This window comes from Cervus elaphus, chromosome 14 (assembly GCF_910594005.1).
Source record: "Cervus elaphus chromosome 14, mCerEla1.1, whole genome shotgun sequence".
Taxonomy (NCBI): domain Eukaryota; kingdom Metazoa; phylum Chordata; class Mammalia; order Artiodactyla; family Cervidae; genus Cervus; species Cervus elaphus.
Window position 1 is genome coordinate 6,364,715 of NC_057828.1, and position 23,065 is coordinate 6,387,779.

General features: G+C 49.3%; 1 protein-coding gene across 22 annotated transcripts in view; it reads left to right on the forward strand.

Annotated features, from left to right (window-relative positions):
- The window catches only part of NFASC (neurofascin), a 197,746-nt gene that overhangs the window by 12,821 nt on the left and 161,860 nt on the right, over positions 1 to 23,065 (forward strand). Inside the window, exon 2 of one of the 22 annotated variants that reach the window (XM_043923845.1) lies at positions 2,211 to 2,356. The exons of 20 other annotated variants lie outside the window; for them this stretch is intronic. The gene's annotated coding sequence lies outside the window, so the exon portion shown is untranslated. Of the gene's footprint in view, positions 1 to 2,210; positions 2,357 to 17,909; positions 17,961 to 23,065 lie in introns of all 22 variants that reach the window. One more of the 22 variants, XM_043923857.1, reaches the window with a different exon arrangement.

Sequence of the window (23,065 nt, forward strand, 5' to 3'; positions counted from 1 at the left end):
TCATCCTCTTCCTGTGTTCCAGTTTGACTGATTTTTTTCTCTCATGCATTCCATGAAATTCTGTGCTGAGATACTGCTTTCCTGTTTCAAAGCCAGTGTTATAACATCCAGACCTCTCTTAAACTTTGTTGATGAATTGTTCAGTGTTTACTTTTAAGTACAGAGTATTTATCCATCGTGTTGCTTCCATGTTTTCTCTGCTAAATCTCCTTTTATATTTTGGCTTTTCTTTCTCTCTGAGTGTCCCTAGGGCTTTTTGTTTCTGGGAGCTCTGTTTCCTGTCTCTGGTTGTGCATGGTCAGCACATGCTGCCCCTCTGATAAGAACAAGAACTTCCAGTTAGGCCTGGGCTGAAACATGAATCCCCTGTCACCCGGAAGAACTGATGCTTTTGAACTGTGGTGTTGGAGAAGACTCTTGAGAGTCCCTTGGACTGCAAGGAGATCCAACCAGTCCATCCAAAGGAAACTGGAAGGACTGATGCTAAAGCTGAAACTCCAATACTTTGGCCAACTGATGCAAAGAACTGACTCGTTGGAGAAGACGCTGATGCTGGGAAAGATTGAAGGCGGGAGGAGAAGGAGACAACATTGGATGAGATGGTTGGATGGAATCACTGACTCAATGGACATGAGTTTGGGTAAGCTTCAGGAGTTGGTGATGGACAGGGAAGCCTGAGGTGCTGCAGTCCATGAGGTCAAAAAGAGTCGGACATGACTGAGAGACTGAACTGAACTGACTGATAACCCAGAAGCTTGGCCTCCCACAACCTGTCTCTGTGACACTGTTAAATGCCCTGTCTGACTTAGAGGTCTGGGGTCTTAGTACTTTACTCTTTTTCACTCTCCCAGCCTGGTGTGTTCCAGCACAACCCATCCTGGGTAGTGTAGGAATCAGCATGAGCCTCCTGGGCTCTGGGACTTGGGTGGGTTTGGCCGGTGGCCCCAGGTCTCTGGCTCTTTTCCTTCTTCATCTGGCTGCCTTCATGCTGCACTGATAAATGTAGAATGTGCAGGTTAGGGGAGTTCAGTTCAGTCGCTCAGTCATGTCCGACTCTTTGCGACCCCAGGGATTGCAGCACGCCATGCCTCCCTGTCCATCACCAACTCCCAGAGTTAACTCAAACTTATGTCCATTGAGTCGGTGATGCCATCCAGCCATCCCATCCTTTGTCGTCCCCTTCTCCTCCTGCCTTCAGTCTTTCCCAACATCAGGGTCTTTTCCAAGGAGTCAGTTCTTCACATCAGGTGGCCAAAGCATTGGAGCTTCAGCTTCAGCATCAGTCCTTCCAAAGAATATTCAGGACTGATTTCCTTTAGGATAGATCGGTTGGGTCTCCTTCCAAGGGACTCTCAAGAGTCTTCTCCAACACCACAGTTCAGAAGCATCAATTCTTTGGTTCTCAGCTTTCTTCATAGTCCAACTCTCACAACCATATGTGACTACTTGAAAAACCATAGCTTTAGCTAGAAGGACCTTTGTTGGCAAAGTAATGTCTCTGCTTTTCAGTATGCTGTCTACGTTGGTCATAGCTTTTTTTCCAAGGAGCAAGCGTGTTTTAATTTCATGGCTGCAGTCACCATCTGCCAAGATAAAAGGGGGCTTCCCCTGGTGGCTCAGCAGTAAGGAATCTGCCTGCAGTTCAGGAGCCACAGTGGGGTCAATCCCTGGGTTGGGAAGGTCCCCTGGAGGAAGCTATGGCAATCCACTCCACTTTTCTTGCTTGGAGAATGCCATGGACAGAAGAGCCTGGTGGGCTACATCCATAGGGTTGAGAAGAGTCCTACACAGCTGAAGCAACTCAGCACACATGCACGATAAAACGAGATGTAGCAAAAGACTATGAGTGCTGTGTGGCTGGACCCTTCTGGAAGGTTCTGGTGCAGGAGTGTGGTCAAGGCCCCATTCCAAGTCAGACTGAGAAAGTCTCTAAACACATCCCATGGTTCCTCTGCATTATTAAGCCTTGGTAAATAAAGAAAAAGCTTTTGGATGGCAACCTGAAAAATTACAGTGGGGCTTCTGGGAGCAAGAAGGCTTTGTCTCTCCCCAGGCCAATGACATCATCTTGGGTCTGCCCAGATGCGTTATGTCGGGGACAGACTAACGTGGGCCAAGGACTACTCAGTAGTGCCTGAAGATGTTCTACTGGCTTGGACTACTTTTGCTCCAGATTATTTGCCCGCCTTCTTTGCTTTCTGCCCTCCCAGGTTTGTTTTTCTCGGCTCCCAAGGTGGAACGCTCAAGGGCATGCATCTGGTCTTGGAAGTAGAAGATGGAGCGAGAGTAAGGGCCTAGAATCAGGTTGCGTGGATTCCAGTCTCTCTCTACTCATTAGTTGTGTGATCTTTGGCAGGTAAGAAGTACTTGATGAAAGTGAGCTGCTGTTACTTCCCCACCTTCCCTTCTGTAGCTTCATGCCCAGCCTTATTCAGGTACACCTAACGACTTTGGGGAGCAACCAGAAAATATTTTTGAATCTCAAACAAGTGCTAATTTGTGTGCTAGGTACTGTGAGAATTATAGTGGAAAGGGAAGAGGCCATCTTTGCTCAGAAACCTTGCACTCTAGTTGAGCAAGCATACAGGCATCCATGCATGGTGAAGATGACTAACTACACAGTAATAAAGGATAATGCAAATGCATGGTTTGGAGCACAGAGCTCTTGGAGTTTGAGAGTTCATTTCAGTCTGTGGTAGCTTGGCAGACTCAAGGAGATTCAGAGTGGAGCTTTGAAAGATGGAGCTGTTACTTCCTCTGTGTGCCTAACAAGCTCATTAGAGAGTGTCTCCTGTAAACAAGGGCAGATGGAAATTCAGAAGAAATGGACAGTCCGGTGATCCTCAAGCTCTAATTTTCTGATTTCATTTTGGCCCCACCTACAAGGAAAAAGGGTGGCGGGGAGAAAGGGATGGCTTCTCTGAGGCATGGACACAGCGAGGAGATGAACACAGGGTTGATCAGTGAAACAGAGGCAGAGGGGAGACCGCCTACCAGGCCAGAGTATGAGAGTTCATTTTCAATCATAAACCGTTGCATTTCCCTTGTTTTACTTGTACCTTAGTCATCTCTTTGCCATACCGAGTTAATACCCTAAGCTCATGATCGTTTCCGCTGTAGAGGTGGGGAAACCAAAGCATAGGGAGCTGGTGACCAGTTGAGGAAGCAGCATGCATCTGGGCAGAGGCAAGCCGCGTTTTCTACCTGTGGATTTCCAGCCCAGCTCTCTGCTGGGCATCTCCTGGGACACAGGGCCCAGCTGGTGTCCAGTGCGAGGCAGGCCCTGGATCCCTCAGTGGACGATGGCGAGAAGCTCAAGCAGCTCTGGCCCAGAGCACCATGTGACCATTGCTACCCCCTCCCAACTCTGGCAGGGTTTCAAGTCCTGGTCTCAACAGCCCCAGGCTGTTGGTGGGAAGGGCCCACTGTCTTCTTGCATCACCACTGGCCATGTGGCTGCTGGCTAGCTTGCTTGTTCAGTTTTAATTTGTTCTGTGTAGATTGCTCTGAGCCCTATATTCAGCTGCAGCTGGGCAGCTGGCACCTGCTCAACCTTTGCCCCAGTGTGTCCTAGAATTCTCCATGGTACTGATGGAAAACTGCTGGCTCTGTGAGTGCGTGTGCATGTGTGTGTGTGCGTGCGTGTGCGTGTGCATGAGTGGAGAGGGAGGGAGAGGATGGGTAAGGACGGTATTAAGTCTCCTGAAAAGCAGACCTCTTTATTGGGGGTTTCTCTGGGTGGAGGTAACTCAGAGTTGATATGTGATTGTCAGGAACCCATGTGGTTTTCTTCTTGCAGATGTGGTAAACTGACGTTGGTTATCAACCTGACCCCCAGTGGGAGGACAGGAAGTGTGCCCTGGGCTTTAGTCCTAGGCATTCGTGGCCTGTGACCCTCCCCCCAACTCCCCCCACCTCTGGTTGTTGTCGTAGCAGCAGCAGGAGTAACAATAGGAAGAGTGGGGTTAGCATAATGGCCGTTTCCAGATATTCAGAGCTTACCATATGCTAAGGGCTTTTAACCAGTGTCTCCGCACTCAGGAAGTATTATTCTCAGTGGCCTTGCTTTAGGAGTGAGGGAAAGGAAGTACGGGGAACTTGAAGGCTTTTTTCTGAGGTTGCTCGGCTAGTAAGCTGTGCACCTGGGGCCTCGATCCGGATCCTTCTGATTCCAGTCAGATTCCATCTAATTGAGCTCGCAACCCCCGGTGCTCTGCTGGGTCCTTTCCCACTAGAGAGTCCACTGTTGCCCGGACCACCCCCTCCCCGTTCCCTCCTGGTGGAGTAAGAAAAGGCACCGATCTGACCAGCTCACGGATTCCTTGCTTCTGTATCAGGAGAGTCTTAGCCACCTGGGCTGGGGAGGCCCTCACTCTGGGTAGGAGGAGGACGAAGCATGAGGAAGGGACTCGCCCAGAGCTGGCAGCAGCCTGGAGCAAAGTAAGGGGTAGAACACTGCCCCCCGACTCGCAGCCAGGGCCCCCCCACTCTGTTTGTCCAGCACCTTTCTGCCCCACGTCCTGCCCCCCAGACGCCCGTGTGAGACAGTGGCAAGGAGGAGGGCCAGGCCAGCGCTCTTTGTCCTACTGGGCTGTCGGCTTGCACGGGCAGCGGAGATTCCACCAGCTTCTTTCCTTTGTGTTTGTTACCCACTGGTACACTTGGGAAGTTGGGGGGCTGTAGAGGACTTGAACCTTTCCTGACATTCCCCAACCCTCCTATTTTTTCTTTCCAGAAAATTTCACAAACCGAGTAGGTTCTGAGAGACTCCCTGGCCAGGTGACGGATGCGCCTCCATCTCCCTCTGGAGGCAGGCCACTTTGTATTTTGCTCCTTCCCCTGGAGCAATAGGCCGGGGGGCCGGGCAGTGTCGTGGTGGGAGTTGTCAGGTTTGCCTCTTTCTGAGATGAAAGCTCATAGTATCCCTCCAGAGCTGGAGGAGCACGTTGCGTTAGCCTCAGCTGTGATGTCGATAAGACGATGAATACACAGACAGGTGGGGGCAATATGCGCTCTGGGGACTCATTTCTGACTCTGCGTTTGTCTTCCTGTCAACCCACTGGAGACAGCTATTTCCCCATTTCCCGGAGGGACACACTGAGACTCAGGGACCCAGAGCCCAACCAGGGAAATCTGGAGAACTCATCCTGTCCATTTCACCCATCCCACCTGGAGACTGATGCTACCTTGTAGCAGGGACCAGCAGGACTCAGTGGGTTGGATGCAATCCCCTTTGTTATTATTTTTTTTAAATAACTTGTGTTAAAATAAAACGTATATACAGTAAAATATAGAAATCCACAGTTTATGCTTCTTAAAATGTAAGTTTTCTGGTTCTAAAGGTAATATTACAAAATTTGAAAAAAGTGAAGAAACCAAAAACCCCAATCACTTAGAAATCACAGCCAGTAAGATGTGATGTGTCTGTTTTCAGTGGATCTCCTGGTTTGAGAGTTACTGCCAGAAGTCGGCTGCTGGGAGCAGAGTGCACGGACAGGGTCGTGAAGGACCCTTTGCCCCTTCTCAGGATGTGTCTCTGCTGGTCCCAGCTGCAGCTTCTGCTCCTCACCTGATCATCCCTGCCCCAGCTGTTAATACATCAAGTAATTAGTAGTGACACCATGCAAGCCGTTATTTGCATTTTCCTGCATTGTTCAAAGTACAAAAGTCAGATTTGATGAGTTGGGAAGAGAGTCCTAGAGCACCTGAGGGCAGGTGTGCCTCAGGGAGACCAGTTGGCCTGGGTGAAGGCTGCTGCTTAGGTCTCCCTCTGGGGCTTGTGGACTAGGCTTAGCGGGCAGCAGCCCCTGAGTGGGAGGATGTGGCCCACTCTTGGGCATGTCAGCCGCAGCTACTTGCAGCTGCACCTCCCTACAGAGATCGACTTCCGCTGGGGCACTGAGTCGTTTTACGTGGAGTGTTCAGAAAGTACTTGGGGCTGCGACAACTCTGCCAGTGTTTGTGGATACCAGCGTCATCCAAATCACCATCTCATTATTCAGGCTGGGATAGAAACTGTCAGAGCTGCAAGGGACCGTAAACACAGGCTAGTCTGTGACTCTCAGAGCAGCCTGCGTCGCTGTACCCTGGATGGCCTCTTAGGACACTGGCTACGGGCCCCCACCCCCACAGTTTCTGAGTCAGGCCTTCTGGGGTGGGGCCCGAACATGTGCATCTCTAGCAAGCTTGCAGGAGATCCACTACTGCTGGTCCCGGGACTGAATTCGGAGAGTGGCTAATCCAGTTCTTTCATCTTCAAAAGTGTGGGCCTGCTATGGTCTGAAAGTGTGTGTGTCCCCACCCCTGCCAAATTACCTGTGTTGAAAACCTAATGCTCAAGGTGATTGTATTAGGAGGAGGGGCCTTTGGGAGGTGATTAGGTCAAGAGGGTGGCACCCTCATGAATGGGATTAATGCCCTTATTTATAAAAGACCCCTGAGATCTTGCTCTTGCCTTCCAGTACGTGAGGATGCAGTGAGAAGGCAGGTGTCTGGTCCTGAGAGAGGCTGCTCACCAGAACCTGACTGAGCTGGTACCCTGACCTAGAACTCCCAGCCTCCAGAACTGTGGGAGGGAAGTATCTGGGGTTTGTCAGCCGGCCAGCCTGTGGTGTTTTTGTTGCAGCAGCAGAAGGGGCTAAGACCACACCATGGTCTGGGGGACCACACTATGTCCTGGTCTGTTTATGCGCCAGGAAGTGCTGGCAGCTGGGTCTTGAGAGGCTGCTTTCTTGATGAGATAGAAACTGTCCCGACTCTGGAAAGGGGACAAGAATAGGCACCCCTTGACTCGGGGGGAGAAGTAGAAGCGGGAGTACACACCCTGACCTGCCGCAGCTTCGTTCCTTATCCAGGAAGTGTTTATTGAGTACTTCCTGTGGGAGAGAGCTGTGCCTGGCTGTGGTGACTGCAGACGGGGCGGGCTGCGTGCATGCGGCTGCTTCCCGCCCTCCTGTCTGCTCCCTGACGGGGCCTCGCCCTCAGACGGCTTTGCAGCCACACTGGCCCTGCCAGGCACACAGGGAGCACAGGACTCAGTCGGGACCGGGTCCCGAGCCGCCTCTGCCCCGGCTCTCGGGTGACCTTGGCTAAACCCTTGCCTGGAGACCTCAGTTTCTTCGCTAAAAAACTCAGTGCAGCAATAGATGAGGTTATGGTTGAACAAGACCTTTTCCTACCTTGTGATTCTGAAACTCTGCGGACTCTCAAGTGGTTGAAGTGTCGTCTGACTTCATTTCTGCTTTTAATAAGATAATACCTCTATCCTACTTTTTCCTCCTTAATATGAGCCAGACTGGGGCTCTGCTAGTTCGTGAGGTGTGAGGATTTGGAGGAGATTAGTGCTATGTTGTGTTGTCTGCTGAACACTGCTGGCTGCAGGGTGCTTTTGCTCTCAGAGTTTTAATTTGCTTTTCTTCACAGTCATCTATGGTTTCTTTTATCCATAATGAACCATGAGTGGAGACAGGAAACATATGGAATGTTACAGAGCTAATGGGGAAAACAATAATAATTCTACAAATTTCCCTGAAGATAGTGGTTACCATATTGTATTCATTTGACCAGAATTTTTATATAGCACATCAAGATGTTTCTAGTACTCAGAAAAAGTGATAATTATACCTAAAGTGGATTTTCATTCCCTGGGAATAAACACTATTTACACCCATAACAGAGAAATGCATGTAAATTAGTCTGAACACTTTTCTCTTACAGAAACAAAATTTCAAACTTACAAAGCAGCCAAGAATAAGAAGTTCCAACTTCAGGATGTGAGAGCAGGTTTTGATTATTTTTATATCTTAACATTTGATTAAATTATTATAATTTGATCACCAAGCCTGACATGATACAATATGCCATCTACAAATGTGTCAACAGGGAATTCCCTGATGGTCCAGTGGTTAGCAGTCTGAGCTCTCACTGCCAAGGGTCCAGGTTCGCTCTCTTCTCAGGGAGCTAAGATCCTGTACATGACATGGCCAAAAAATAAGTTTAAAAAATGTGTTAACAAATCGTGCTTTTTTAAATCTAGTTAACCTGAACTAAGTTGGGCAGTATGTGCAACTTGTTAAGTTGGGAAGGTGGACAGTTGAATTTATTCCTACAATAACCATTATTAAGGATTCTGTTACAACTGCGGTTTATAAAATTTTTGATAGTAATCTGATCTAAGAAAAGGCAGAGGAACCAGAGATCGAATTGCCAGCATCTGCTGGATCATTGAAAAAGTAAGAGAGTTCCAGAAAAACATCTGTTTCTGCTTTATTGACTATGCCAAAGCCTTGACTGTGTGGATCACAATAAACTGTGAAAAATTCTGAAAGAGATGGGAATGCCAGACCACCTGACCTGCCTCTTGAGAAACCTGTATGCAACAGTTAGAACTGGACATGAAACAACAGACTGGTTCCAAATAGGAAAAGGAGTACGTCAAGGCTGTATATTGTCACCCTGCTTATTTAACTTATATGCAGAGTACATCGTGAGAAACGCTGGGCTGGAAGAAGCATAAGCTGGAATCAAGATTGCCAGGAGAAATATCAATAGCCTCAGATATGCAGATGACACCACCCTTATGGCAGAAAGTGAAGAGGAACTAAAAAGCCTCTTGATGAAAGTGAAAGAGGAGAGTGAAAAAGTTGGCTTCAAGCTCAACATTCAGAAAACTAAGATCATGGCATCCAGTGCCATCACTTTATGGCAAATAGATGGGGAAAAAGTGGAAACAGTAGCTGACTTTATTTGGGGGAGGCTCCAAAATCACTGCAGATGGTGACTGCAGCCATGAAATTAAAAGATGCTTACTCCTTGGAAGGAAAGCTATGACCAACCTAGAAAGCATATTAAAAAGCAGAAACATCACTTTGCCACGAACGTCCATCTAGTCAAGGCTATGGTTTTTCCAGTGGTCATGTATGAATGTGAGAGTTGGACTATAAAGAAAGCTGAGCACAGAAGAATTGATGCTTCTGAACTGTGGTGTTGGAGAAGACTCTTGAGAGTCCCTTGGAAGGAGACCCACCAATCTATCCTAAAGGAAATCAGTCCTGAATATTCATTGGAAGAGCTGACTCATTTGAAAAGACCCTGATGCTGGGAAAGATTGAAGGCAGGAGGAGAATGGGACGACAGAGGACGAGATGGTTGGATGGCATCACCGACGCGATGTACATGTGTTTGAGTAAACTCAGGAGTTGGTGATGGACAGGGAGGCCTGGCGTGCTGCAGTCCATGGGGCCGCAAATAGTCGGACACGACTGAGCGACTAAACTGACTGGACTGACTGACTGAATCTTATCTACAACAGCATGCTTTTAAACTTAAAAGTATGCAAAAATAATCAAATTATATTAGCATTTCCTTGGCATGATTACACGCTAGAAAGATGCAAAACATTAACAAGAACAACCTCTAAGTTTCCTTCTGGTTGCACTAGGATTCTCGGATGGTGTGGGGTCTGAAAACCATGATGAAGAAGGTGACAGTTCTTCAAATGATGATCAGGGGTGGTGAACACAGTGTGCCCCCTTCCCCCTAGGTTGTTTTTGGAGATAGGATTGGACACGGTCTTTGAGAGTCCAGATGTCAGAACTACAACAAGCAACATTCTGTTCAACTTACTTAAGAACTTTGTAATTGGATCAGAGAATTGGGGGGAATCTTAGATATCATCTGACTCTTTAAGAGCTGCCCCCAAATAAGAAGTGGAGTGAGAAGCCTTGCAGGAAGTGAACTCTGTGTCTTAGGGAGTGTTTAAGTAGAGGCCAGTGGCCCCCAGGCCTGGGATGATGGCCTGCTCTGCTGGGCTGCATGGCGGAAGCCTGCCAGTGAGGCTCAGAAATGAGCGTGGCCAAGCGGTCACTGCTCTCTCTGCTTCTCTCCCACCAGCTAAAAGCTGTCTTTGGCAAAGGTCAGCCCCCGGGATGGGTGAGTTTGGGACCTGGGCTTGGAACTCCTGCGAGCACTGCTATAGTGCTCTCTCCCCACAGTCTCCTGGGCTTGCCTCTCCTGGCTGAGCTGATTGGTGTGTCTTCAGTGGCATCAGGATTTTAGCTGCATGTTTGAAGAGGCACTAATGACGTGGTCTGGTGGCCATTAGGTGTGGCCTGGTGTAATGGCCCTTGGACTTGGGACGCATCTGAGTCCTCACGTAGCCTTCAGCATTCTCTGCTGGGTCAGTAGACATTGTCTCCATGCCACTTCCTCCCAGCCTGGCTTGCTGCTTTTCTGACCACATTAACAGATGGGAAGCAATGTCACAGAAAGCCCAAACCCTAGATAATCTACGGTCCACATTTGGTTTATGAATGACTGATTGCATGTCATTTTTGCACAGATTATCTTCCCTAATTTTTCTTTCATTGAGGTTGAAAATGAATGCTTTTATATATATACTTGGAACCCATATTAGAAGTGGGGTACCCACTGAATTCATTCAGGCTCAGAAGTAAGCTGTTTACTGCAGATAATTGATTGCTTTTAGTTTCCCACAGTCACATTAGCTTATATTTTTATATGTTAATCCTCTTCCACTTTGGTCATTTCGTCTGTGTGTGTGTGTCCTCATACACCCCATTTAGACTTGACTGGCATCTCCGAGCCCCAGTCCAGAGCATCTTTCTGCATCTTTCTGTAGTCAAGACTCGGTAACTGGCTCCCCTATTTGGGGGAGTGCAGTTAAGATGAAGCCAGTTGAAGCGCAGGGGGTGTAACCCTGAGCGAGTCCTTTGTGTTCTGTTCCTGGCAGGGGGAGGCATTTGCTGTGTGTGTGTGTGTGTGTGTGTGTGTGTGTGTGTGTGTGCGCGCGCTGAACACAGCTGCTCACACCATGCGTGCCTCCTGCTATAATGTCAAACCCAGCCAGCCCCTCCACATCTCACTGATGTGTTGAGAGATGTCTCTGATGTTCTTGACTTGCCCACTTGGAGAGTGAAAAGGACTCCCCATGGTGAAGGTGTGAATGAGTTTCTCAGTGGGGTTCTCAGGACACACCCTTTCTGCCTGCTTCTCTGCTGGATCTCTGCTGCCATAGGAAATGGGCGGGGTGGGGGGCGTGGGGGGAGACTGGAGACATGGACCACAGGTGAGCTGATTGGCTTCTTTCCTGCTCTTCTGGGTGGGGGGCACTCCAAGCAAGCCTGACAGTCTCTCACACCTAGACTTGACCATTAGCATGATCTTGCTGCTAGAGAGTTCGCTGACTGCCTTTAGGCTGCTGGCTTCTCACTCCACCCTCCAGCCTTTTGTCTGACCTGTTCGTAGCCTTTCAGCAGGAGCCCAGATCCTGCCACTTCTCTTTCTCTCGTTCATTCTGACCCTTGGGCAAGGACCATCCCACTGTGACTGGGGGTTGCGTGTAAGTGGCCCCAACTGCTTCCACTTTTCGAGCTGGGTCCCTTCATTCTTCGCAGACCCTCCTCCTGGGATGTGCCAGACCCTCCACCCCGAGGTGAGCGCCGTCTTGGGGGAAGAGGCCGGCTCAGCAGGGAGCTTGGCCTGGGATGTGGGGCTCCTTGAATTGCCTCCCCCACCCTCCAGACTGGGAAATCCTCTAAGCTGACCTAATTACCTGCAGCAAGGAACAGTTTGAGGAGGGCGGGGACCCTTGGACTGGGGGTGTGCGCCACTCGGGATTAACCCTTTGGTTGCTGCCGCCCAAGGACAAGTATCTCCTTTTGGTTTCAATCCTTGTGGAGGTGAACCCTTTGGAGTCCTTCCAGCCTGGTCAGTCCTCCCCTGGTCATTCATTTGTCTCAGGGATGCAGGAACCACAGTCCCAGCTTAGCATAGATCTGCTTTGAAAGTGAAAGTGGAAAAGTGTTAGTCACTCAGTCATGTCTGATTCTGTCCAAGCCCATGGACTGCAGCCCACCAGGCTTCTCTGTCCATGGGTATCTCTAGGCAGAATAGTGGAGTGAAGAAGCCATTCTCTTCTCCAGGGGATCTTTCCAACCCAGGGATCAAACCCAGGTCTCCTGCATTGAAGGCAGATTCTTTACTGTCTGAGCCAGGTAAGGGGAGCCCTTACCTGGGCACATCTCTGCTCCTCTTTCTCAGCGGGGACCCTCAGGAGATGGTGTGTTTAGCCAGAAGCCCCAGTCTGCCCTCCTGCAGGGTCCCCTTCCACCCTGGTCCAGGCAGGGCCGTTCAGTCCCCTGGGGAGTCCCTGGAGAGACACAGGTTTCTGATGGACCCTCTCCAGGCCTGGCTGTGCTGACACCTGCTTCTCCAGACCCACCGCCTTCAGGGATGCTGGAACCCGGGGGTTCGCTCTGCAGGCCGCCCTCCGTGCTCAGCAGGCAGTTACAGAGCGTGTGCTTTATGAAGAGCGACTTCTGTGGCTCATGCCTCCCAGTGTGCGGGCTTCTGTACCTGTAAGGCTGCTGCATCTGACCTTCCTTACAGCACTTGGAGAACTCTGACCGGGAGCCTAGAAGAGGACCCCTGGGACGCAGGCTTAGTCAGTGAGGGAGGCATGGAGCCAGGATCAGCTTTCAGCCCGGCTGACTCCGGGAATGGGCTTCTGCAGCCACGGCAGAGGCTGTGTTAGGGCTTGGCAGATAGAACTCAGTGCCTTCCTCAAGTTTATAATCTTAATGTGGGAACAAGATTTACACATACAGAGAAAGACTCAAGAAGGCCATTCCATGCTCGAACATCAGTTCAGTTCAGTCGCTCAGTCATGTCCAACTCTTTGCGACCTTATGAATCATAGCACGCCAGGCCTCCCAGTCCATCACATAATTGAGTCTAACTGGCAACTGATAAACAGCAGTGGGATTAGGAGGGAGGAAGTTCATTGTTGACTGGGGTCGTTGAGGAAAGCTTTGTGGAAAAGTCAGGTTTTGAGCTCGACATGAAAAGATCAGTAATATTTTGATGCGTGGAGAAGAGGAGAGAGGATGATTAGTAAAGAGGCACAGGCAGAGGGAGAGGGAGGCAACCTGTACCTGCAGGGCAGGGTGTGTATGTGGAGCAGGGAGGCCGAGCAGTCCCTGATCGTGTTTGTGTGTGTGCACGCACGAGAGTAAATGTCTGGGAAGCATCCACTAAGGTAGAGACCAGCCTAACTACCCATATACCTAGGGCTTAAGTTAAAAAAGTAATTTATTGAGAGGCAATTTGCATGACGTAACTTTAACAGTTTTAAAGTGGACCATTCCGTGGCATTTAGTAGATTCACCATGTTATGCCACCACCACCTCTTTCTACCTTCAGAACTTTCCCATCACCCCGGAAGAGCAGCCCATACCCGATGAGCAATTGCTCTCCATTTCCCCCTCCCCCGCCCCCTGGCAACCATTCATCCGCTTTCTGTCTGTGTGGATTTGCCTGTTCTGGACATTTCATATCAGAGGAACCATACATGTGTAGCCTTTGGGTCTGGCTTCTTTTACTTGGCTTTCAGTAATCTTCATTGTTGCATGTATCGGGACTTCATCCCTTTTTATGGCTAAGTAATATTCCATCATATGTATATATCATAACCTATTTATCCATGCATCCGTTGATGGACTTTTGCATTGTTTCCACCTTTTGGCCATTGTGAATGGCCACTGTGGAGCTGTGTGCATGCATACTTGTTTGGGTACCTGTTTTCAATTCTGGAGGTGTCTGCCTAGGAGTGGAATTGTGGGGCCATGTAATTCTATGGTTAAGTTGTGGAGGAGCCACCAAACGGTTTTTCCCACCAGTCGCACCATTCTGCATTCCCACAGTGATGCCCTGGGGGTCCAGTGTCTCACGTCTCCCACGTAGCGCTTTCCTTTGACGTGAAGATTGCCCTGCACAGTTTTACACCCTGGACCCCGTGGAGCGGGTGCTCCTTTCTCCCGGTAGGACCTTAAGCCTGCTCACCTCAGGCTGGAGGCCCCTCTGTGTCTGGCTCTTGTCGTTCCTCGCTGCGCGCTGGTTCTGCCTGCAGGGCAGTCTTGTGTTCTTCAGGCTAGGGCACGGGGCCCCAGAAGTGGGGTGACTCTGCTGTGCTCAGCCCAAGCAGAGGAGCCCGGGATACGTGCAGCAGCCTGCCTTCCTGGCACTGAGTCTGCCAGCCAGCTTCCGGGCTGAGCGGTCCTGTCTCCCAGCCTCGGGCCCCGGGAAGCCCACTGTGTGGACACGTGGCTCCTCTGAGTTCTCTGCCTCTGCTGCTGAGATGATGTTTCCATCCTGGTTGGCACCCCAGAATGACAGCTGGCTTTGAGGGGGTCCTGTTCGGGTGGCACATTGCTGGGACTGCCACAACGAAGTTTCACAGACTGGGTGACTTGAGCAGCAGAAGCTTGCTTCCTCCCGGTTCTGAAGCTTGGAAGTCCAGGATTGAAGTAGCAGCAGGACTGGTTCCTTGCACGCCTCCCCCTTGGCTTGTAGACGGCCCTCTTCTCCCTGGGTCCTTGCTTGCGTTTCCCTCTGCATGTGCCTGCATCCCACCTTCTCTTCTATGAGAACACCAGTCATACTGGGTTCGAGCCCGTGCTAATGACCTCATTTTACCATCATTATCTCTTCAGAAGGTCTGAATCTGCCCCATTCTGAGGTTCTGGAGGTTTGGACTTCAGCATAAGAGTTTTGGGGGCCGTGGTTCAGCCTGTGACGGGTGGCGAGGGCAGCCAGGGTGAGAAGGAGGAGGGAGGCAGAGAGGGGAGGGGAGGGGCTTGGGGGCCTGTGATGTCTCCAGGTTCCTGTTTGGATCCTCTTTCAGCCAAATACAGATCAGGTGGAGGAGGGGAGATGAATGGCGGCAGCCAAGAGGGCACTGGGGGCTTCGGGCAGGCGGGAAAGCAGTGTCCGCGATCAATAATTTATTCCTGGGTACCACGCAGGAGGGCGTCGTCATGGCAACGGGCTGCCCGCAGTGGCTGGGATGACAGTTGCCTCTCTAGCTGCCTCTCCCCTCTCAGCTCCTCCCGCCCTCCCTCCTTCGCCTTCCCCGAGTTTTTTCTTGTGGGGCAGAGCCTGCCTGCCCTCAGCGTGGGGATGCTGTCCTCACAGGAGCTGTAGCAGCCCCTTCTCCACCCCCCTGTGGCTGCGGTTGGGGGGATGATCAGGGCCTGACTCCTTTCTCAGAGGTCATCCCACTGCCTTTTCAGCTGTCTGGCCCCTCGCCTTAGTGCAGGCGCCCTGCGTGCTGCTTTTTCTGCCGCCTGTTTCATGCTGCACCTTGCCGTCTCGCGGCAAGTGGAATGAATTAGCTCCTTGTCACGCTCACTGTGCTGGGAGCCGCCGTCCATGGGGAGATCCCTTCAAGCCTGGCAGCTGGGCAGTGCCTTCCCCTGCCTTAGGCATCCTTGCGCTGCCGTCACCGGCGACAGAAGTTGGTCCTTCATTCCTTCCTCCCGACCTCGGGGGACAGGAAGACGCCAGAAGCACGCGGAGGTCTGTAGACCCCCTGTACTGTAAGTGCTCCAGTGCAATCTAGCAGGTGCCCAGTAAACCCTGGTGCTGAGTGTGCAAGGTGTGAGGGGGGCCTCTGGTAATCAGTGAGTCAGGAGCAGGCCTCGCGTGCCTGGGTCGCTCTCCTGTCTCTCCCAGAGCCTTGGTCTCAGGTCCAGCAGCTGCTCTGAGCCTCAGCCAGAGAGACGATTGAATTTTAAAGTTACTTTTCATATGCACTACAATTCACTGCTTCCCCAGTTCACTGGCTGTCACAACTAATAAGGGATCTGGGTTGGTAATAACCATTTAAGACTTAATGTTATTAGTCTTGTAATTGCTGCTAAGGGTCTTGTCTGTTCTCTGGATTTGTAAATCCTCACGCATGAAGATTAGGAAAACATACCCCTAAGCTGGAGGTTGCCTGGGGCTGGGTGGTTGGGGAGCAGCCTCAGCTGCCTGACTGGTGTGTGAGTTTCCTGCTCAAGCCTGTAGCTGGCCATGCAGAGAGGCGCCGAGAGGCACCAAGAGTGTCTGTGAGCCCCCCGGGGAGCTGGGGGAAGAAGGGAGGGTGACTTGCAGAGCACTGTGGCCTGGGTTGCCCTCCTAAAAAGCAGCTGCTGGTGGAGGGGAGAATCTTATCTGCAGGGAAGGACAGCTCCTTCCCTGCCCCCGGCCCAGCCCCCAGGCTCCCAGCGCTGATGACCCAGAAGAGACAGCAGTGATGTCCTAGGCAGCTGGTCAGGATGCTGCAGGCAGAGATGAGAGTCGACAGGGAAGCGGCTGAATTAGAAACGCTCTCCTCTGGCTTTGTCTCGGGAAATGTCCCTGCTTCTCACCACAGGGGATCTTTTTTCATACATGGCTTGAGTTTCTCATCAAAACGCATTTGCTGCGGGCTGGCTGGTGTTGGTGATGGTCGCCGGTGGGGGCCGGCGTCCCCGCGCCCCTTCCCTTCTCGCACCTGTGAAGTCCTCAGCCCTGCTGCCTGTGCGCTGCGCCAGCCCTTGCCAGCACTGCTGCCGGCTGCAGACTGCTTTCTTGCCAGAGGTGAGCGTAGAAACCCTGCCCACTTACTTCTTTTGTCCTTTTCTCCTTTTCGTAGAATACCCACAACATAAAATTGAGCATTTTCAAATATGCAGTTCCGTGGCACTTCATTTATTCACACTGCTGGGCTCCATCACCACTGTCTAGTTGCAGACCCCTTCCATCACTCCCATTGCCCCTGGCAATCTCTTCTCCCCACATGCCTCTTGTGGACATTTCATTTAAGCTATGCGGCCTCTGTGATGGGTTTCTTTGACCTAGCGTGTTTTTAGGGTGCATTCAGGCTGTAGCAGGTCCTGTCTGTGGCTCTGCACTATCTCATCTGTGCGAACCACGTTTTGTTTATCCATTGATCTCCTGGTAGGCATTTTGGTTGTTCCTTGTGAACAATGCTGTCGTGAACATTTCTGTTCGTGTTTTTGTTTGAGCACTTGTTTTCAGTATTCTGGCACATATACCTAGGAGTGGAGTTTCTAGTGCACGTGGTAATTCAATGTTTAACTTAACGAGGACCCGCCAGACTTTGCCCGCATCTCTGCATGTCCCAGTCTCTTGTCTTCTTTAGAGAACAGGCAGCCTACTCCCTGTGCCCACTCTAGGCCATTGTCTTTGGCAGCCACTTCTGGAAAGTTTCTAGTTCCTAGCACCTGGCCAGACACAGTGACATGAGTGGACACAACAAAGGAATCTGTGGTGACAATAGAGTGGTTTCAGATTGTTTTTATTGGTATAACCAGATCTTACTCATTCACACATGTGTTGTCCTCTAAAACTGCACCATATGAGGGCTGTGAATATAAGCCCTATAAGGGGGCCAGTGCTCAGAATCTTGTTTCATCCTCCTAGAAATAGTCTTCAGAGATCTATCCTCGATAATAGTAATTCTTCGCTTTTTAACATTAAATAGTACTCCCAACTGCGTCACCAGCTCTCTTTCCCATTCTTAACCCTATCTTCCAAGCTAAGAAAAAAATCAAATCTACCCACATAGGATAAACATTTGCTACCTTGGGGGCCCATCAAAAGTTATGCTATAGGCTTTGAAAGCAGTTCCAAAGAGAAGCTTCAGGAATGTTCAAGGACAGGCAAGTGCATTGTTGGAATATGTATATAGCCTCCCAAGGGGACTTCTTTGAAGGAGTCAGCAGTCATCCAAATGTATAAATTCTGGTGTGTTCGTTTAAAAGGTCAGTCAGAAAGCCTTATAGGCATACACTAAAAAAGTTGATATGAATGGTTATTGAATTATGTACACCTCCAAGATACCAAGAAAGATAGGCATTTTAGGAGTTTTAGAGAGACTAAGTCCAAAATATAACTTGGGAATGTGGTGGGCTGCTTAACACAAAATAGCATTGCCTAACTGCTGGAGAGGAGGGGGTCAGTGGGGAGCCACCTCTTCAGGAGGGTCAGTGGGGCAGTTAGGTTGTTCCAGTCATCGGTCTGGCTGGGAAATGAACTATGCACATATCATTCGGCCTTTTTAGGGGCAGTGTGAGAAGGCAGACTGCTGACGAGTGCAGTGAACTGGGACCTTGGTGAGTGGAATTTTTGAAATTTTAAAATAGCACATCTCTTGGCGTAGCCTGAACAATCCAGGGCTTCTCTTTAAAGGTTAAATATTTAGGTAAAATATTTCAGCCAGCTTTTTAAGTCTGGCAAAGAACTCAGGGCAAAGGCCCTAGGCCAGTATGCTAGATATATTTTACCTGCTGGGTGACAAAAGCTGAAGCCAGCAGTGAAGCGGATGGAACTCGAGACATCTAGAGAGGGGCCTGGAGGGAAGGTGCTGGCTCAGAGACATTCAGTCTGGTTCTCAGGAGTTTTCAGAGGCAGGTTGGAGGCTGGTGACGTTGTCCCGGTTCTGCAGCCAGGCCCAGGAAGTGAGTGACAAGGTTGGTGGAATTTCAAGACTAGCTCCCTCCACCAGTGCATCATCACAGTAACTCACTCAAAGGTTCGAAGAGTATTGCCCTCTGGGGAAGCAGCGCTTCTGAAATCTTCTGTCTTTGTCGCATTTATCCTGACGGGCATTTATTTGTAGTTGGATATTGATGGGTTTGGCAGCAAAGCAGGGGAGGATGCTGCCGCGATTTTTGTAAAAAATCTTTTTTATTGCTTCGTGTGTGTGTGAGACATGACATTCGCCATTTTAACCATTTTAAGTGTACTGTTCCTGGCATTTAGGATATTCACAATGTGGTACAGCTGTTACTGCTGTCTATTTCCAAAACTTTTTCTTTACTCCAGTGGAAACTCTGTGAACATTAAGCAGCAACTCCCCATTCTCTGCTCCCCCGGCCCCTGGCAACCGTAATCTACTTTCTGTTTCTATGAATTTGACTACATAGGTCCCTCATATAGGCAGAATCGTACAGTATTTATCACTTTGTGTCTAGCTTATTTCACCTGGCATGTTTTCAGAATTCATCAGTGTTTCAGCATGACTCAGAACTTCATTCCTTTTTATGGCTGAGTAATATTCTGTTGTTTGGATAGATCACATTCTTTTTAATCCATTCATTCATTGATGAACACTGGTGTTTTTCCCACCATTAGGCTATTTTGAATAATGCTGTGATGAACACGGGTGTGTAGGTATCTGTTTGAGTCCTTGTTTTCAATTCTTTGGGTGTATATGTAGGACTAGAATTGCTGGATTGTATGGTAATTCTGTGTTTAACTTTTTGAGGAACTGCCAAGCTGTTTTCCACAGTGGCTGCACCATACTGCCTTCCCGCCAGCAATGTGGGAGGGTTCTACTTTCTCCACCTCACCAGCACTTGTTATTTTTCATTTTACTGATTATGGCTATGCTAGTAGGTATGAAGCAGTATCTCTTTATGGTTTTGATTTGCATTTTCCTAATGGTTAGTGGTATTAAGTGTATTTTCATATATCTTATTTGGAGAAATGTCTTTTCTGATCCTTTACCTGTTGTTTGGCTTTTTTGTTGTTGAGTTTTAGGAGTTCTTTATATGTTCTGGATGTTAAAATTTTATCAGATATGTGATTTGCAAATATTTTCTCCTGCTTTGCAGATCTTTTCACTTTATTGATAGTGTCCTTTGATGCATATAAATTTTAAAGTTTCATGAATTCTAATTTATTTCTTCTTTTGTTTTTTGTGCTTTCACATGTAAGAAGCTGTTACAAAACCCAGGGCCATGAAGACATACCTCTGGTTTTGTTCTAAGAATTTTGTGGTTCTAACTCATATTTATGTCATTGGTCCATTTTGAGTTAATTTTTGTGTATCATGTGGAATAGGGATCCAGTGTCATTGGTTTGCATGTGTAAATCCAGTTGTCCTAGCACGATTTGTTGAAGAAACTGTTCTTTCTCCATTAAGTAGTTTTGGTACTCTTGTCAAAAATCAGTTAGTCATACTATCATCAAAAAATCCACAAACAACAAATGCTGGAGAGGCTGTGGAGAGGACTGGTAGGAGTGTAAATTGGTACAGCCACTGTGGAGAACAGTATGGAGGTTCCTTAAAACACTAAAAACAGAGCTACCAAACTTCCCTGCAATCCCACTCCAGGGCATCTATCCGGAGAAAAACATGATCCAAAAGGATACATGCACCCCAGCGTCCATTGCAGCACTGTTTACAGTAGCCAAGATGTGGAAGCACCCTAAATGTCCATCGACAGAGGAATGGATAAAGAAGTTGTGGTGCATATATACAATGGAATATTACTCAGCCATAAAAAGAATGAAATAAAGCTGTTTGCAGCAACGTGGATGGACCTAGAGAGTGTCATACTGAGTGAAGTCAGAGGAGAAATACTTATGCCATCCCTCTATGTCTAAAAAGAACTTACAAAACGGAGACTCACAGACTTAGAGAATGGACTTATGGTTGCCGGGGGTAAGGGATAGTTAGGAAGTCTGGGAAAGTCATGTACACACTGCTGTATTCAAAATGGGTAACCAACAAGGACCTCTTGTGCAGCACGTGGAACTCTGCTCAATGCTGTGTGCCAGCCTGGATGGGAGTGGGTTTGGGGAAGAATGGATACATGTGTGTGTGCGGCTGAGTCCCTCCACTGTTCACCTGAAGCTACCCCAACATCGTTACTCAGCAGGGGGACTCTTTACCAGCTGAGCCACCAGGGCAGCCCAAGAATACTGGAGCGGGGAGCCTATCCCTTCTCTAGCGGATCTTCCCTACCCAGGAATCGAACTGGGGTCTCCTGCTTTGCAGGCGGATTCTTTACCAGCTGAGCTACCAGGGCAGCCCAAGAATACTGGAGCGGGGAGCCTGTCCCTTCTCTAGCAGATCTTCCCTACCCAGGAATCAAACTGGGGTCTCCTGCTTTGCAGGCGGATTCTTTACCAGCTGAGCTACCAGGGCAGCCCGAGAATACTGGAGCGGGGAGCCTATCCCTTCTCTAGCGGATCTTCCCTACCCAGGAATCGAACTGGGGTCTCCTGCTTTGCAGGCGGATTCTTTACCAGCTGAGCTACCAGGGCAGCCCAAGAATACTGGAGCGGGGAGCCTGTCCCTTCTCTAGCAGATCTTCCCTACCCAGGAATCAAACTGGGGTCTCCTGCTTTGCAGGCGGATTCTTTACCAGCTGAGCTACCAGGGCAGCCCGAGAATACTGGAGCGGGGAGCCTATCCCTTCTCCAGCGGATCTTCCCAACCCAGGAATCGAACTGGGGTCTCCTGCTTTGCAGGCAGATTCTTTACCAGCTGAGCTATGAGGGAAGCCCAATCAGCTATACCCCAATACAAAATAAAAAGTTTAAAGTTTGAAAAAAAATCAGTTGGCCATAGATGTATGAGTTCATTTCTGAACTCTAAATTCTATTTCATTGGTCTGTCTTATCCTTGTGCCAATACGGTACTGATTTGATGGCTGTAGTTTTATAGTGATGGTGGTGGTGGTGTAGTCACTAAGTTGTGTCCGACTCTTGCGACCCTATGGACTGTAGCCTACCAGGCTCATCCATGGGATTCTCCAGGCAAGAATACTGGAGTGGACTGCCATTTCCTTCTCCAGGAGTTTTATAGGAAGTTTTGCAGTTCGGAAATGTGAGTCTCTGGTTTGTTGTTGTTCTTCAAAATTGTTGTGGCTGTTCAGGTCTTCTCGCAAGTCTGTATGAATTTGAGTACAGTCAGTCACTCGTGAACAAACCTTTGCATGGATGTAAGTGCTGACTTCCACCAGGTGAATGCCCAGAGGTGGAACTGCTGGGCTACAGGTTATGAGTGTACTTGGGTTTAGTGCACACTGCCCAGCGGCCTTCCAAGGTGACTATACCAGTTTCTCCTGCCAGCAGTGTACATGTTCCAGTTATACCACATCTTTACCAACATTCAGTATTGTCCGTTTTTTAGTGAAATTTTAGCCACTCTGGTATATTGGCCCAAAGAATGAGTCAAACACCGCTCTTATTCTTGAATTCTTTGTTCAGGGGCTCTTTCTCCTGGCACCAGGCCTTGAGGAGTACTCCTTGCTCCCTTCCCCATCACCTTGAGCCAGGGTCTTGCCCTGGATGCTGGAGATCTGGCTGGTGGGCAGGCAGAATGGGCTACAGAAGCTCAGCCTCCATGGGGATACCTCGGGGTTGGGAGTATGCGTGTAGGGTTGCTGAAGGAAATTTGTAACTGGACTCTGTCCTGGCTACAGCAGCAGACAGTGTGTATTCCAGTGTGCATAGGGCTTTGGAGCTGTGCCCAGCTGCTGAGAGAGGTCAGTTCTTAGGTAACTGTGCTTCACAAGAATGAAGAAGCTGGCAGAACTGTCCCATCTGACCTTGGGCATTTGTTCCCAGAGGAGGCTCCTTTAGACACAGAACCTGAGACCACAGAGGCTAATAATAGGTTTCCCTAGCCCTGCAGCTCGCCAGGGCTGGAGACTCGCAGGCCTGTATCTTGTGCTTGCCCAGTTCTAAAGGCCCCAAGACAGTAAATGTCATTCCCATTTTCAGCTTGCTGGCCAGCTAAACCCAGTGAACGTTTGCTGCAGGCTCTGCGTACCAGATGTTGAACCAGGCACTTAGGGAGCTGCAAAGAACTGGGTGAAGTTCCTGACTCTAAGTTCTTCACCATCCAGTCGTGGAAGAAATGCTTGTGCCCATCATTGCAATGAAAGGGGTCTGCGCTTACGACTGTTAAGTTCTTCACCATCCAGTCATGGAAGAAATGCTTGTGCGCATCATTGCAATGAAAGGGGTGTGCGCTTACTGAGGGATATAAGTAATTTGCTTGGAAGCCGGAGGCAGGAATGGTTACATCTTGCTAGAGGATTGGTCTGGCATTGGCTCTAGACCTTAGAGGATGGGTAGGATTTTGCTGGGCAGAGACAGACAGGGTAACGGAACTCCAGGCAAAGAAACAGAAAAAGCAGAGGTAAAGATGGTCTATCTCAGACATTTGGAGAAAAGCAAGTATAGCAGATCACTGTATATTGATGAGTTCCCTAGGTGTCAGCCTGGGAGAGGTGGGTTTTATTCTTCAGAAGCAGGGAGCCCCTGCAGGGTTTGCAGGTGGCGGATTCATGCAGTGCTGTTCCTGACTAGAGAGCAGCAGGGAGGCCATGGGACTGTCCCACCCTCTCCTGATTCTTCTCCTCCACACCCATGCACAAGCATGTGTACCAGAGTTGGTACATATCAGGATAGACACACA